This window comes from Rhinolophus hipposideros, assembly GCF_964194185.1.
Source record: "Rhinolophus hipposideros genome assembly, chromosome: 3".
In the NCBI taxonomy this organism is placed as follows: domain Eukaryota; kingdom Metazoa; phylum Chordata; class Mammalia; order Chiroptera; family Rhinolophidae; genus Rhinolophus; species Rhinolophus hipposideros.
The window spans coordinates 103,343,508-103,358,235 of NC_138049.1; the positions used below are offsets into that span (position 1 = coordinate 103,343,508).

The window sequence follows — 14,728 nt, forward strand, 5'->3', positions numbered from 1 at the left end:
ATAAGGTGAGCTTTATATTTTGCTATTTGTTTTCTGTATGTTTTATTTTTTAAATAATGTTTTATTTTTCAATTACAGTTGACATACCATATATATTAGTTTCAGGTGTACAACATAGTAATTAGACATTTATATAACTTACAAAGTGATCACTCCAATAAATGTAGTAGCCATCTGACACCATACATAGTTATTACAATATTGTTGACTACATTCTTTATGCTATATTTTACATCCCCATGACTATTTTGTAACAACAATTTGTACCACTTAATCCCTTCCCCCTTTCACCCATCCCCCAAGCCCCTCCCATTTGGCAACCATCCCTGTATCTATGAGTTTCTTTCTGTTTTGTTTGTTCATTTATTTTGTTCTTTATATTCCACATAAGTGAAATCATAAGGCATTTGTCTTTTTCTGACTTACTCCACTCCACCCTAGGGTCCATCCATGTTTTTCCAGATGGCAAGATTTGACTCTTTTTTGTTCCAATTTATACAAAATTTGTTATTATATTTTGTTTAGAATTACAAGCCACCAGAAGGTCAACAACACAACAACAAGCATAAAATAGAGGAAAAAGGGGCCAAGCTGCTGAATGTTACCAGCTTGTCTGTGGGGTAAAAGGCTCCAGGCCTTGGGGGAATCTGGAGCAGGATAATGAAACCAAGCATAGAGGTCCTTTGGTCTGCAGAGTAGACCTCACCTGCAGGAGGACAAAGTTGAGGAAGTGGGAAGGTTCCATTTTTTTTTAATGCCTGAGTAATATTCCATTCTATGTATGTACCACCTCTTCTTTATCCTTTGAGGGACACCAGGTTGCTTCCATATCTTGGCTATTGTAAATAATTCTGCAATGAACATATAGATGTACATGTCCCTTTAAAGTAGTGTTTTGGGTTTTTTCAGATAAATACCATGAATTGGAACTACTAGGTCCTTCATTGTCTCTTTCTAGCCTTTGTTTTTAAGTCTATTTTGTCTGGTATAAGTATTACTACCTGAGCTTTTTTTCATTTCCATTTTCATGAAATATCTTTTTCCATCCCTTACTTTCAATCTGTGTGTATCTTTTTATCTGAAGTGAGTCTCTTGTAGGCAGCATGTGTAAGGGTCTTCTTTTCTTATCCATTCAGCGACCCTGTGTCTTTTGATTGGAGCATTTCATTCATTAACATTGACAGTAATTGTTGATAGATATGTAGTTATTGCCATTTTATTATCCATATTTTTATCTTTCCTCTTCTTCTTTTTCTTAAAAAAGTCCTTCTAAAATTTATTATACTTGTCTGGGAGGCTCTTTGTCCTTGATTATGATAGCTTTGCTGGGTAGAGTAGTCTTGGTTGTAGGTCCTTGCCTTTCACCAATTTGAATATTTCGTGCCAAGCCCCTCTGGCCTGCAAAGTTTCTGTTGAAAAATCATCTGACAGTCTTTTGGAAGCTCTGCCTTTCTCTTGCTGCTTTTAAGGTGTTTCTGTTTGTCTTTAACCTTTGGCATTTAATTATGATGTGTCTTGGTGTTCTGTTTGGTTTCATCTTGTTTGGGACTCTAGTCTTCCTTGGCTTGTATGTCTATTTCCTTTGCCAGATTAGGGAAGTTTTTAACATTATTTCTTCAAATAGGTTTTCGATTCCTTGCTCTCTCTCTTCTCCTTCTGGTACTCCTATGATGTGAATGTTGGTACACTTGATATTATCCCAGAGGACCCATAAACTATCGTCACTTTTTTGGATTCTTTTATCTCTTTGCTGTTTCTGATAAGATGTTTTCTGATTCCATATCTTCTAAATCGCTGATTCGATTTTCTGCTTCATCTAATCTACCGTTGATTCCCTCTAATGTATTCTTTATTTCAGTTATTGTATTATTCATTTCTGACTGGTTCTTCTTTATATTTTCTATCTCCATTTTTATGTTTCCTATCTCTTTCTTGAAGTTCTCCCTAAGATCACTGAGCATCCTTATAACCAGTGTTTGAACTCTGCGTTTGGTAGACTGCTTGTCTCCATTTTGTTTAGTTCTTTTCCTGGAGCTTTGTTCTGTTCTTTCATTTGGGATGTGTCTTTGTCTCCCCATTGTGGGTGCCTCCTGTGTTTGTTTCTAGATATTAGGTAGAGATGCTATATCTCCTGGTCTTGGTAGAGCGTCCTTATGTAATAGTGTGTTGTGGGACCCATTGGTGCAGTGGCGCAGTCTTCCTGATTGCCTGAGCTGGGTGCTCCAGGTGTGTCCCTTGTGTGGGTTGTGTGTGTCCTCATGTTGTAGTTGAGCCTTAGTCTCTGTTTGCTCATCAATGAGAGGGATTGACCCTCAGGCTGATTGGTTGTGAGGACTGGCTGTGACTACAGTGGAGGAGTTGTTGTGCAGGGGCTGACCCTATGGAGCAGGATTTGCTTTAGCAGGGCTCTGGTGCCCGCTCAATCCATCTTTTGGATATGTCATCCTCAGAGACAGCCAGATGATGCTCCATCTTGGTCCAAAGCTGGCCACCAGGTATGCCAGCCCTAGGGCCTCCTGGGAGGGGCCTCACTGCAGGCCAAGTTCAGTTGCAGCCTGTGCCCTGCACATGGCCACCTGGAATGAGCCAAAAAGATGTCTGCCACCTGCACTGGGCTTGGAGGTGTGTGGGAGAGGCAAAGCCTTCAAACTGAGGCTGGCTCTAGTGCTGGGCTTGGGGTGACTTAGCAAGAGGTATAGGGCATACGGAGGCCAGATGCTGCTTGCTCGAGGTTTGTGAATCTTTGAGAGATTTTAGGAAAATCTGCAGCATAAGCCAAGACAGGTCGTTTGTATGGAAAAGCCACTGGAAGTAGCTTGGTTGTGCCCACAAGTTGGGTGGGGCAGCATCTCAAGGAATCACCAACGCGAGGTGAAGTGTTAACATGTTAATGAAGACTCAGATATGGAGGACGGTATCTGTCTGCGCACTGGGAAGCAGGGAGGGCTTAACAAAGAAACAACAGTTTCTGCCAACATTTCTGTCTGGGAGAAAGCTGCCCCTCCTGCCCTCACCCTGCAGCCAGACAACTCAGTTTGTCCCCATATGTCCCTGGCATATTTCATGCTGCTGCTCCAATGCTGGTGCTCAGAGTGAGTGAGACCATCAGCAAGTAAGTTTGTGCACAGGTCCTTTAAGTGGAACACCTGGGATTCCAGCTGCCCTCCATCTCACTCAGTCATCATCTCCGCTGGTCTTCACAGCCAGAAGTTGTGGTGACTTCTCTTCCTTGCAGTTGGAACCCTGGGCTGGAGAGCCTGGTGTGCGGCTGGAACCCCTCACTTCTCAGGGGGAACTTCCACAACCAAGATATCCCTCCTAATTTTTAACCACCACACAAGGGTGTGCAACTAGTCCATTCCATGTCTCTGTCCCTCCTACCTGGCTTTTCTGTATGTCCTTAGTTGCAGGACTTCTGTTCAACTAGACTTCAGGTAATTTTCAATGATGGTTGTTCTGTAATTTAGTTGTAATTTTGATGTGGTCATGAGAGGAGGCAAGCACATCATTTCCCTACTCCACCATCTTTACTGGAAATCCTGTTTTCTGCCTGACTTTTTGGTTTCTCTCTTTCTCCGTTACTATCTATTTTGTATTAAATAGATATTTTCTACTATAACATTTTAATTCTCATATATATTAGTTATTTAGTGGTTGTCATGAGGATTACAATTAACATCTTTACTTATATATAACTAATATAGTTCAGATTAATACCAACTTAATTTCAATAGTATACAACATTTGATCCTATATAGCTCTATTCCCTCCCCCTTCCATTGTGCTGTTTTACCATACAAATTACATCATTCCACATTGTGTGCCCATCAACACAAATATATAATTAATGCTTTATGAAGTTAATTTTAAAACCTATAAAGAAAAAAAGAGTTATGAGCAAGAATATATATTGCTGTCTTTTATGTTTACCCATCTACTTTTACCAGTTTTCTTTATTTCTTCATGCAGATTTTGAGTTACTATTTAGTGTCCTTTTATTTCAGCGAAAGAACCATTTTTAGTAAATCTTGTAAGATAGGTCTGCTAGTGATAAATTCTCTGTTTTGGTTTATCTGGGAATCTCTTCATTTCTTCTTTGTTTTCGAAGGATAGCTTTGTTAAACATAGAATTTTCAGCTGTCAGGGATTTTTTCAGCATTTTGAATATGTCATCCCTCTGCCTTCAGCCCTCCATAGTTTCTAACGAGAAATTATCTGTCAATCTCCTTGAGGATCCCCGCATGTGATGAGTCGCTTCTCTCCGGCTAATTTCAAAATTCTCTCTTTGGCTTTGAGTTTCAATAGTTTCATTATGATATATCTAGGTGTGAATATCTTTGAGTTTATCCAGCTTCAAGTAAAAGATTAATGTTATTTGTCAAATTTGGAGAGTTTTTGCTCATTATTTCTCCAAATATTCTTTGTGTGTCTCTCTCTCTCCTCTCGCCTTCTGTGACTCTGATTCTGTGTAGTATGCTGGTATTCTTAATGATGTGCTACAGATCTCTGGGGCTTTGTTCATTCCTCTTTCTGTTCCTCACACTGAAAAAAATCTCATTTGAACTATCTTCAAGTTTGCTGATTCTTTCTTTTGCTTACTCAAATATGTTCTTGAGCCCTTCTAGTGACTTTTTCAGTTCAATTATACTTGTCAACTCCAGAATTTCTATTTGGCTGTCTATTATAATTTGTATCTTTGTTTATATTCTCTATTTAGTGAGACATTGTTTTCAGGCTTTCACTTGGTTCTTTTTTTTCCAGTTTTTTAAGTTCGTGTTTTTAAAATCGAGGTATAATTGACATATAACATTATATTAGTTTCAGGTGCACAACATGATAATTTGATATCCATATGTACAGTTGTCCCCTGAACAACACGGGTTTGAGATGTGTAGGTCCACTCATATGCAGATTTTTAATTTTTTTCCTTAAATGTGACAACTCTGGAAATCAGGTTACCCCCTACCTGTAGTTTGTTACAATTGCTGTTTGCTGTTGTTTGTTTAGTGGCAATTCTGAACTAATTATGTGAAGTCTATATTCTTGTTGTGTGTGGCCACTGAAGTTTCTTCTTGATTAGCCTAGTGGTCAGCTAATGAATTCACAGAACTGTTTTTTTCCTTCTTTTTTTTTTTAAGGAGGGCACAGCTCACAGTGGCCCATGCGAGGATTGAACCAGCAGCCCTGGTGCTACCAGCATCACGCTCTAACCAACTGAGCTAACCAGCCACCCTCACAGAAATTTTCTTATTCGCTTGGAATCAATAAGCCTCTCACAGTCTTTGCCAAGGGGCTCTGTGTTCATGTTGGGACATGCCTTCAACAATCAGCTTGGCAGCTGACAACTCTGCCTTAGCTGTTGATCCCTCCTTGCATGGGGCCTCAAGGTCAGTTAGAGGTAAGAATTTAGGAACTTCTCATGTCTTTCCTTAGTATGCATATAGCTCTGGGCATGCTCACCACCCTGCAAATGCATGTGGCCTTCTAGATTATCAGAAATATGTCAGAGCTTTTCAAGACACCTAAGGACATCTCATCTGCCACCTTTTTCTTTTAAGATTTATACATAGTCTATCATGTGTTCCAACTGCTATCCACTGCCTCAGGAAGCCACAAAGTTAAAAAATTGCCTTTAATTGGTTTTTACGAAACATCCCCACCCTCACCTGCACCAGGAAAAGGCTTTATGTGAATTCTGAAACAGGTCAAATACAGATATTCTTACAAGTAGGGACTTCCAGGGAGCTACTACACAGGTCAAATAATGATAATCCTGTGAGAATGAGGCCATAAAGAAGCGCCAGCCCCATTCTTCTTCCTTCAGTGGTCATCATGCTGCTGGCTTTCACCGTGAGTGCAGTTAGTTTTCAGAGCTACTGTAGAGTGAAAGAGCATGGGATGGCACTAGGGGCAAGTTAAAACACTAAAAATTTCAGAAGGTTATGGGAATATGGCAAGGTAGGATGCACCAGTAACAGGTCTCCTTATATACACAAAAATTGCACTGCTAAAATTTATCTGATGTAACTATTTTTGAACTCTGGAATCTGTTGAAGGCTAGAAACTACCAGGGGAAGCCATGAATGGTAAGCTACAGTTAATTTCAATTTTAGCTCTTCTCATAGTAGCAGCTGCGCATCTCCCACCCCAACCACGTGGAGGAAGCAAGTTTTCCTGGAGTAGCTACACATAGCCTGTGGGAGCTACAGTGGGCAAAAAGGACTCTATCCTCCAAATATTGAGTATCTGCATTGTAATTGCTGATTGCTTGTTCTGATCACAGAGATGCAAACAAAGAGGCAGGCAGCCTTTTTTATTGCACAACCCCCAATTGCACAACCTCCATCTCTAGATCAAGTGATGTCCAAGAAGATTTACAGGGCCAGTGCGCTTCACCCCTTCTTTTTTACCTTTTTCTCCTTTGGGGATCCAGATAGTAAAGACTAGGACATTCAAAAACAAATGCATACATCAGAAAGTTTAGAAAGCTACTGCACATGCCCAGGGAAAGATTTAGAAAACACCTGAAAGACATGAACTTTACACCCCAGGCTGATCCTCAGCTCACAAACAGGCTACAACAAATATAAAAAACCATCAAACCTTCTTGATGGGGGACATAAAGATTCCCAAAGTTAATACCACAGTATTCGACTCAAATGGCCAGTGTCCAACAAAATCTCACAGACATGTAGAAACAGGCAAGTAGGGTCCCTTCAAAGGGGGGAATAATTAAACAATATCTTTCCCTGTAAAAAATCTAGTGGCATATATCTCAAAGTTTTAAAACAACTGTCTTAAAGTTGCTCAAAGAACAAAAGAAACCTGTGGATAAGGTCAAGACAATTACCTGTGAACAAACTGGAAATATCCATAAAGAGATTTTAAAAAAAATAAATAAACTAAAAAAACACCAAAAAGAAATTCTAGAGCTAAAAGGAACAATAACTAAAATTTCAAAATTCACCAGATGGATTCAAAGGCAGACATAAGCAGGGAGAAGAAGAATCAGCAAACTTCAAGATAAGACAATGAAAATTATTGAAGCTGAGAAACAGAAAGAAAAAAGATTAAAGAAAAGTGAAGAGAGCCTACGGGATCTTCGGGGCACCATTAAGTGACCCAACACATACATCGTGAGAGTCCAGAAAAAGAAGAGAGACAAAGGAAGAGAGATAATATTTGAAGAAATAATAGCTGAAAACTTTACAAATTTGATGGACGACATGAATATAAACATCAAAGAAGTCCAAGTTAGATGAACTCAGAGACACCCACCCCAAGACACATTATAATCATATTTTCAAGCCAAAGACAAAGAAAAAAATCTTGAAAGCAGCAAGAGAGAAGCAAATAATACATGAGATCCTCAAGAAGATTATGAGCAGATTTCTCATCAGAAGTTGTGAGGGTAGGGGAAAGTGGGCCAATATACTCTGTGTCAAATGGAAAAAACTGTCAACCTAGAATCCTGTATCTAGTCAAACTATCCTCCAAAAGTGAGGGAGAAGTCAAGACATTCCCAGGTAAACAAAAGTTGAAAGAGTTGGGACCACTAGACCTGCCCTGAAAGAAATGCTGAAAGAAGCCCTATCGGGTGAAATAAAAGGGCACAAGAGTGTACCTCAAAGCCATGTAGAGATATAAAGATCTCAATAAAGGTGACTTCATGGGCAATTATAAAAACCAGTATTATTGTAAAAATGGTTGCTAATTGTACTTTTTGTTTTTTACATGATTTAAGAAAATAATACATTTAAAGAAAAAAATAATTACTAATGTAAAAGTTAGTATGATTGTAACCTTTGTTTGTGACTCCAAATCTTATTTTCTACATAATTTGTGAGATTAATGTATTTTAAAGAATTATCAGTTTGTATTTTGGGTCATACAATATATAAAGAAATTTTGTGACATCACCAACGAAAAAGGGGTGGAGACACAGCTGCAAATAGTTTTTGCATGTTATTGAAGTTAGGTTGTTATAAATGCAAATTAAAATGTTATAACTTTAGGATAGTATATGTAATTGCCATGGTAACCAAAAAAAAAATAGTGGTAAAATACATACCAAACGATAGTAAGAAGGAATTTAAACATTTCACTACAAAAACAATCAACTAAACACAAAAGTATACAGGAATGAAGGAAATAAGGGACAAAAAAAATGTCATAGGGCATACAGAAAACAATTATAGAAGTATGTCCCTCCTCATCAATAATTGCTTTAAATGTAAATAGATTAAAATTTCCAATCAAAAGAAAGAGATTAACAAACAGATTAAAAACACAGATCTAACTATATGCTATCTACAAGAAACTCAATTAAGATCAAAAGATATAAACAGGTTGAAAGTGAAAGAATGGAAAAATATATTCCATGCAAATAGTAACCAAAAGAAAGCAGGAGTAGCTACCCTAATATTAGACAATATAGACACTAAATCAAAAAAAGTTTACAAGAGACAAAGGAGGACATTATACAACAATAAAAGGCTCAATATAGTTAGGAGATATCAACATTTATGTACCTAATGAAATAAAATATATGAAACAAAGCCAGACAGAATTGAAAGGAGAAATGGACACGTCTACAGTAATAGTTGGAGACTTCATTACTCAACTCATAAGAATGAACAGAACAAGACAGAAGATAATTAAAGAAATAGGAGACTTAGAATACTCAACTGATTAATCTAACAGACATACACAGAACACTCTACTCAACAACAGCATAAACATTCTCAAGTGCACATGAGACCTTTTTCAAGATAGACCAAATGTTAGGCCACAAATTAAGTCTCAATAGATTTTAAAAGCTAGGTATCATATAAAGTATTTTCTAAGACCACAACAGGATGAAGTCGGAAATCAGTAACATAGAGAAAACTGAAAAATTCATAATATCTGTGGAAATTAAACAACAAACTATTAAACAACCCAGGGAGCAAAGAAAAAAATCACAAGGAAAACTAGAAAATACTTAGAGAGGAATGAAAATGAAATCACAATATACCAAAATTTATGGTACAAGGTCTGACAATTAGTTTCACGAACTCATCCTAGAAAAAATGCTACACACTTCATTGCTGAATATCACTATGATCACCTTCAAAGTCCTCCCCTCGGGAAGCTATGCACCAACACCAGTACCTAGACCACCATTCAAAGCAATTTTGGAACTCTTTTTCTGCAATGACCATCAGAATTGTTGTCGTATTACCCTTGATGTCCTGAATGTCATCAAAATATCTTCCTTTCAATATTTCCTTTACCTTTGGGTAAAGAAAGAAGTCACTGGGGGTCAGATATGGTGAGTAGGGAGGGTGTTCCAATGCACTTATTCATTTACTGACTAAAAACTCCCTCACAAACAGTGCTATGGGAGCTGGTGCATAGTCATGGTACAAGAGCTCCTTTGGGACCATTTTTGTACACACCTTTCTCATGCCAAGATTTTCAGTTAAGATTTTCTCGTTCCTCTATCACTGTTTACTTGGTCTGCTATGCTTGTCACAGTCAGTCGACAATTTTGATGCACAATTCAATGAATTTTTGCAATGTTTTCATCAGTTCTGCTTTTTACTGGCCTCCCTGAATCTCTTCATCAGTGACGCGTTCTCTCCCCTCAGAAAAATGTTTAATCCATTTGTACACTGCCATTTTCTTCATGGCATTATCCCCATAAACTTGGAATAACATGTCCCTGATTTCACTTCTACCCTTGCCAAGTTTAACAAGAAATTGAATGTTTGTTCATTGCTCTAATTCAAGCTCAGACAGTCTTGTGATGGCACACAAAAACACTCAACAACAATAATAAACTCCACTCAGCAAGACACGGCCACATGTCAACATGAACACAGCTGTGAGACACTGATACACCAAGGTTATGAAACCTTACCGAGCTGTTTGTACAGTGCTGCCAATGTAAGCACATGGTGGCAAGTTCGCAAACTTAATTGTTAGACCTTGTACATGGTGAAAGCAGTGCTAAAGGGAAAATTTATAGCTATAAATGCTTTACATTTAAAAAAAAAAAAAGATCTGGGTGACCAGATGGCTCAGGTGGTTATGGCGCGAGCTCTTTATAACAAGGTTGCTGGTTCAATTCCCACATGGGATGGTGGCCTGCGCCCCCTGCAACTAAGATTAAAAACAGTGACTGGATTTGAAGCTGAGCTACGTCCTCCACAACTAGATTGAAAGACAATGACTTGGAGCTGATGGGCCCTAGAAAAACATACTGTTCCCCAATATTCCCCAATTTTTAAAATAATTAATAAATAAATAAATTTTTTAAAAGATCTCAAATCAACAACCTAATTTTATGACTTAGGAACTACGAGGTCTGACAATTAAGTTCGCAAACTTGTTGCAACACTAGTGCTAATTTTTTCTATATCAGAGGGATTATTCACTATGAATTTGTACCAACTGGACAAACAGTTAACCAAATTTACTATTTGGAAGTGCTGAAAAGGTTACATGAAAAAGTTAGACGACCTGAACTTTGCACCAACAATTCATGGCTCTTGCATCACAACAATGCACCAGCTCCCACGGCACTGTCTGTGAGGGAGTTTTTAGCCAGTAAACAAATAACTGTCTTGGAACACCCTCCCTACTCACCTGATCTGGCCCCCAATGACTTCTTCCTTTACCTGAAGATAAAGGAAATACTGAAAGGAAGACATTTTGATAACATTCAGGAAATCAAGGGTGATACAATTGCAGCTCTGATGGCCATTCCAGAAAAAGAGTTCCAAAATTGCTTTGAAGGGTGGACTAGGCGCTGGCGTCGGTGAATAGCTTCCCAAGGGGAGGACTTCAAAGGTGATTGTAGTGATATTCAGCAATGAGGTGTGTAGACTTTTTCTAGGATGAGTTCATGAACTTAATTGTCTGACCTCAGTACTCAGTGGTGAAAACTAAAAGCTCTTTCTCTAGATCAGGAACAAGACAAGGATGTCCACTCTCAACACTTTTATTCAACATAGTACTAGAAGTCCTTGCCAGAGCAATTAGGCAAGAAAAAGAAATAAAAGGCAACCAAATCAGAAAAGAAGTAAAACTCACTATTTACAGATGACATGATATTATATATAGCAAATCCTAGGAGTACAGTTCAGTATGGCAACATAGGAAGATCCTGAACTCACCTCCTCCTATGGACACACCAAATCTATGGCTACATATGGAATAATTTTCTCTGAACAAAAAATTGGCTAAGCAACTCTTATCCAATGGGCAAGTGAGAGAGACCACATCAAGGCATGTAGGAGAGGCTGAGACACAATCTTATCATAAACTCCACCCAGGGCACAGCGACCAACAATTGGACAGGAACTCAAACCTTGGAGCTTCTCCCTGAGGAGTAAAGGGTTTGAATTGCACATCAGGCACCACCCCAACTTTTAAAACCTGCACTTGAGAGATGAGCCCCCAAAACATCTTCACTTTGAAAATCAACAAGGCTCGTGGCCATGAGACCCACAAGGCTATAGTGAACTAAGAAACTGCTCCTAAAGTTCTCGTGCACTCAGATTTACCCACGCCAGGGCCCTGAGAAAAGGCAGCTAATTGAGAGGTGCCAAGACTTTATGTGAAAGAGGCTCGTTTGCTGATCTTGGGATATCAGCCTGAGGGGCAGGCATCTGGTTTGGTACATATCTAGGGGGGTGCTGGGGTGCTGTCTAGGATGGAGGCTGGCAATGCCATGTTTATCTTTTTCCTCTGCTTTGCTCCAGCCAGTGGGTACCATTTTTTTTTTTTTTAACTCTAGGCCTTTTTTTCCTTGGTGGGAACCATCTTTATGTTTCCCCTCTGCCTTGCTCCAGCTGGCAGACGCCATCCTTTCACTCTCCCTCTGCCACATCTCAGAGGGCTAGTGTCCCCCAAAGGGAAGCTTTTAAACATGCCTGGTGCCCTGGTTTTTATATCTGGTGCCCTGGATTTTTCAGCTGCTGTACAGGGGATGCCCCTTAATCACCTGGCACTGGAAGCTGGGGCTCTTGTGTTTTGGGGTCCCACGGGATTGTAACAAGTGTGGAAATAGTTCTTGGTAGGCCACGACAGCAGACTGAAACACCTCCCCAGCCTTTCTGTGAAACAGGCCTATTTGCTTGTCCTAGAGCTTTGGCCGTAGGGGCAGGTTTCATGTTTTGCACACATTTCAGGGCCTAGAGAACTGCTCTGAGAATCTAGGCCAGGAGATGCCATCTTTGCACAGTGGTATCTCCCAGAAAGGAGCCTATACACTTACCTGGAGTCCCAATTTTTGCAGCTGCTTCCCAGGGGATACCTATGGATTTCCTGGCTCTAGTGGCTAACGGTGCTTATGCGTGTGGTCCCACAGACTATGTATATATATACATATATGTATATATATATATGTATATATATATACATATATGTATGTATATGTGTATGTATATATGTATATGTATGTATACATATATGTACATATATGTACATATATATATATATATATATATATATACACACACACACTAGAAGTTGCTATCTAAGGGTCTGGCATCCAGTCAGCCTGAATCTAGGTTCTGACTGAGATCCTTCCGTTTGGGACACTGGCAAATCTTGGCACACCCTCAAATACTAGCAACTATTAAAAATAAAATAGGTTGCTCGGAAACTCACAAAGGTTTGAGAGACGACCGAGAGCTAGGGCCGAGATTCAGGGTTGAATGATAAGGTTCATGTCCCACACAAGGCCACTCCTTCAAGACTAGGAGAGGTCAGGGAGGTCCAAGATAGTGGCGATGTGGAAAAGCACTGAACTCCTTCCCTCCCAAGAGCAAACTGGATATACATCTATATAGAGAGCAGTTACTCCTGAAAGACAATGGAGAAATGAACGAACAGCTTCTGAACAACAAATGAGAGAAAGAGAGCGAGTACAGAAGGCTGGAAAACCACAGGAGCTCTCCTGGAGGTGTGGGGACTGTCTGAGATCAGGGTGCCAGGGAATGCCACTGTGTACACCCCACACCACCTTGGGAGGGTGGGGAGGAGCTCTATATGGGAGTCTTTGCCTGCTCACAGGCGACCACCACGCTTTTGCAGCCTCACTGCCTGGAACGCATTCCAGGTATGAACAAAGGAAGCAAGAAGGATCAACAGTGCGTCACCACGTGTACCTGGCCTCCCTGCCCAAGCTGCTCCAGCCCAGCCAGCCAGCACCCCCGGCGCCATAAGCACCTGTCTGGCTCCAACCAGCCTGCCAAAACTACCTGACACATGCAGTTTACATAGAGGTTGCTTCTACACAAGACTACTTTTTGTGCAACAAACAATAGAGAGAGACCATAGAGAGAAAGCTGGGGAGCCATGGGAGCTCTCCAGGAACTGTGGAATTTTCCAGGGTCAGAGGCGCGCCACTGCTATGTACCCCCTCCACCTCAATAGCTCTATCCAGATACTCTGGCCTGCCAGCAAAGTCGCCATACCACGTTTCCAAACATATTACCTGTACCCATTTTGGCATTGAACAAAGGGAACAAACAGGATCAACCGGGCAAGCCTCTAAGCACCTGGCCTATCTGCCCAGAACCACTCCAGTTCTGTGGGCCAGGACACCAAACACCACAGGCTTCCACTAAGCTCCAACTGGCCTGCTGAAACCACCCAGCACTCACAGCCTACATAAAGGTTGCTACTAAATCAGCTACTTTTGAAGACTGGGAGAGATAGCCATACTATACTGTCTAATTCATATAAACAAACATAGAAAGTAAAAAAAGAAAAAAAAGTAAAAGAAAAAAAAGAAAAGACAGAAGAATATCTCTCAAATGAAGGAACAAGAAAAATCCCCAGGAGTTGCAAGTTTGCGAGCACAGAGCTGTTAGACTGCAGGAGTGGAGCAAGGTCTAAATCAAAGAAACTTGTTTCTTCAAGTTCTTCTGGCAGCAATCCTAACAGTGAGGTTGACGAACAGTTAAAGAGGGAGCAAGTTACTCCAGAAAAACCTGTAAAAAAGCAAAAGATTGGAGAAACTTCAAGTGGCCTTTCATCTTCTAAGCAGAGATGATAACATGTTTCAGATTGGGAAAATGAGGTACGTCAGCATTCAAGACTTTAAAGGGAAAGTCCTAATTAATATTAGAGAATATTGGATGGATCCAGAAAGTGAAATGAAACCAGGAAGAAAAGGTTATTTCTTCAAATTCTGAGCAATGGAGCCAGCTGAAGGAACAGATTTTTGATATTGACAATGCAGTAAGAAAACTAAAATCAGAGCCATATAAAACCTGTACTGTCCTAGTTGTTTTAATCGGTCTTTTTACATTGGCTTTTGTTTTCTAAGTGTTGTTTTCAAAGCTATTGTATATTTGGTTTGCAGAACAATTTGTAAGAAGAATGCTTTTTAAAATGTGCATTATTAAAAATGTTCTGAGTGAAGAAAAAGGAAAAGAAAAATCCCAGAATAAAACCCTAAAGAAATGAAGATAAGTAATTTGCCTGATAAAGAATTCAAAAAAATGGCCATAAAGATGCTCACCAAACTTGAGAGTGGAACAGAGGGACTTGGGGAGAACTTCAACAAAGAGTTAGAAAGTATAACAAAGAACAAAACAGACCTGAAAAATAAAATAACTGAAATTAAAAATACATTAGAAAGACTCAAGAACAGATTAGTTAATACAGAAGAATGGGTCAGCAACCGGAAAGACAGACTAGTGGAACTCAACCAATCAGAACAGCAAAA

The 14,728-nt window shown here is 39.6% G+C and overlaps 1 pseudogene across 1 annotated transcript; it reads left to right on the plus strand.

Annotated features, from left to right (window-relative positions):
* The first annotated feature begins 13,041 nt into the window (after nt 1-13,041).
* LOC308494638 (activated RNA polymerase II transcriptional coactivator p15-like) lies at nt 13,042-14,325 on the plus strand (annotated as a pseudogene). Its single transcript has 2 exons — nt 13,042-13,111; nt 13,818-14,325. The product of its transcript is annotated as an activated RNA polymerase II transcriptional coactivator p15-like (transcript).
* Nucleotides 14,326-14,728: the final 403 nt, after the last annotated feature.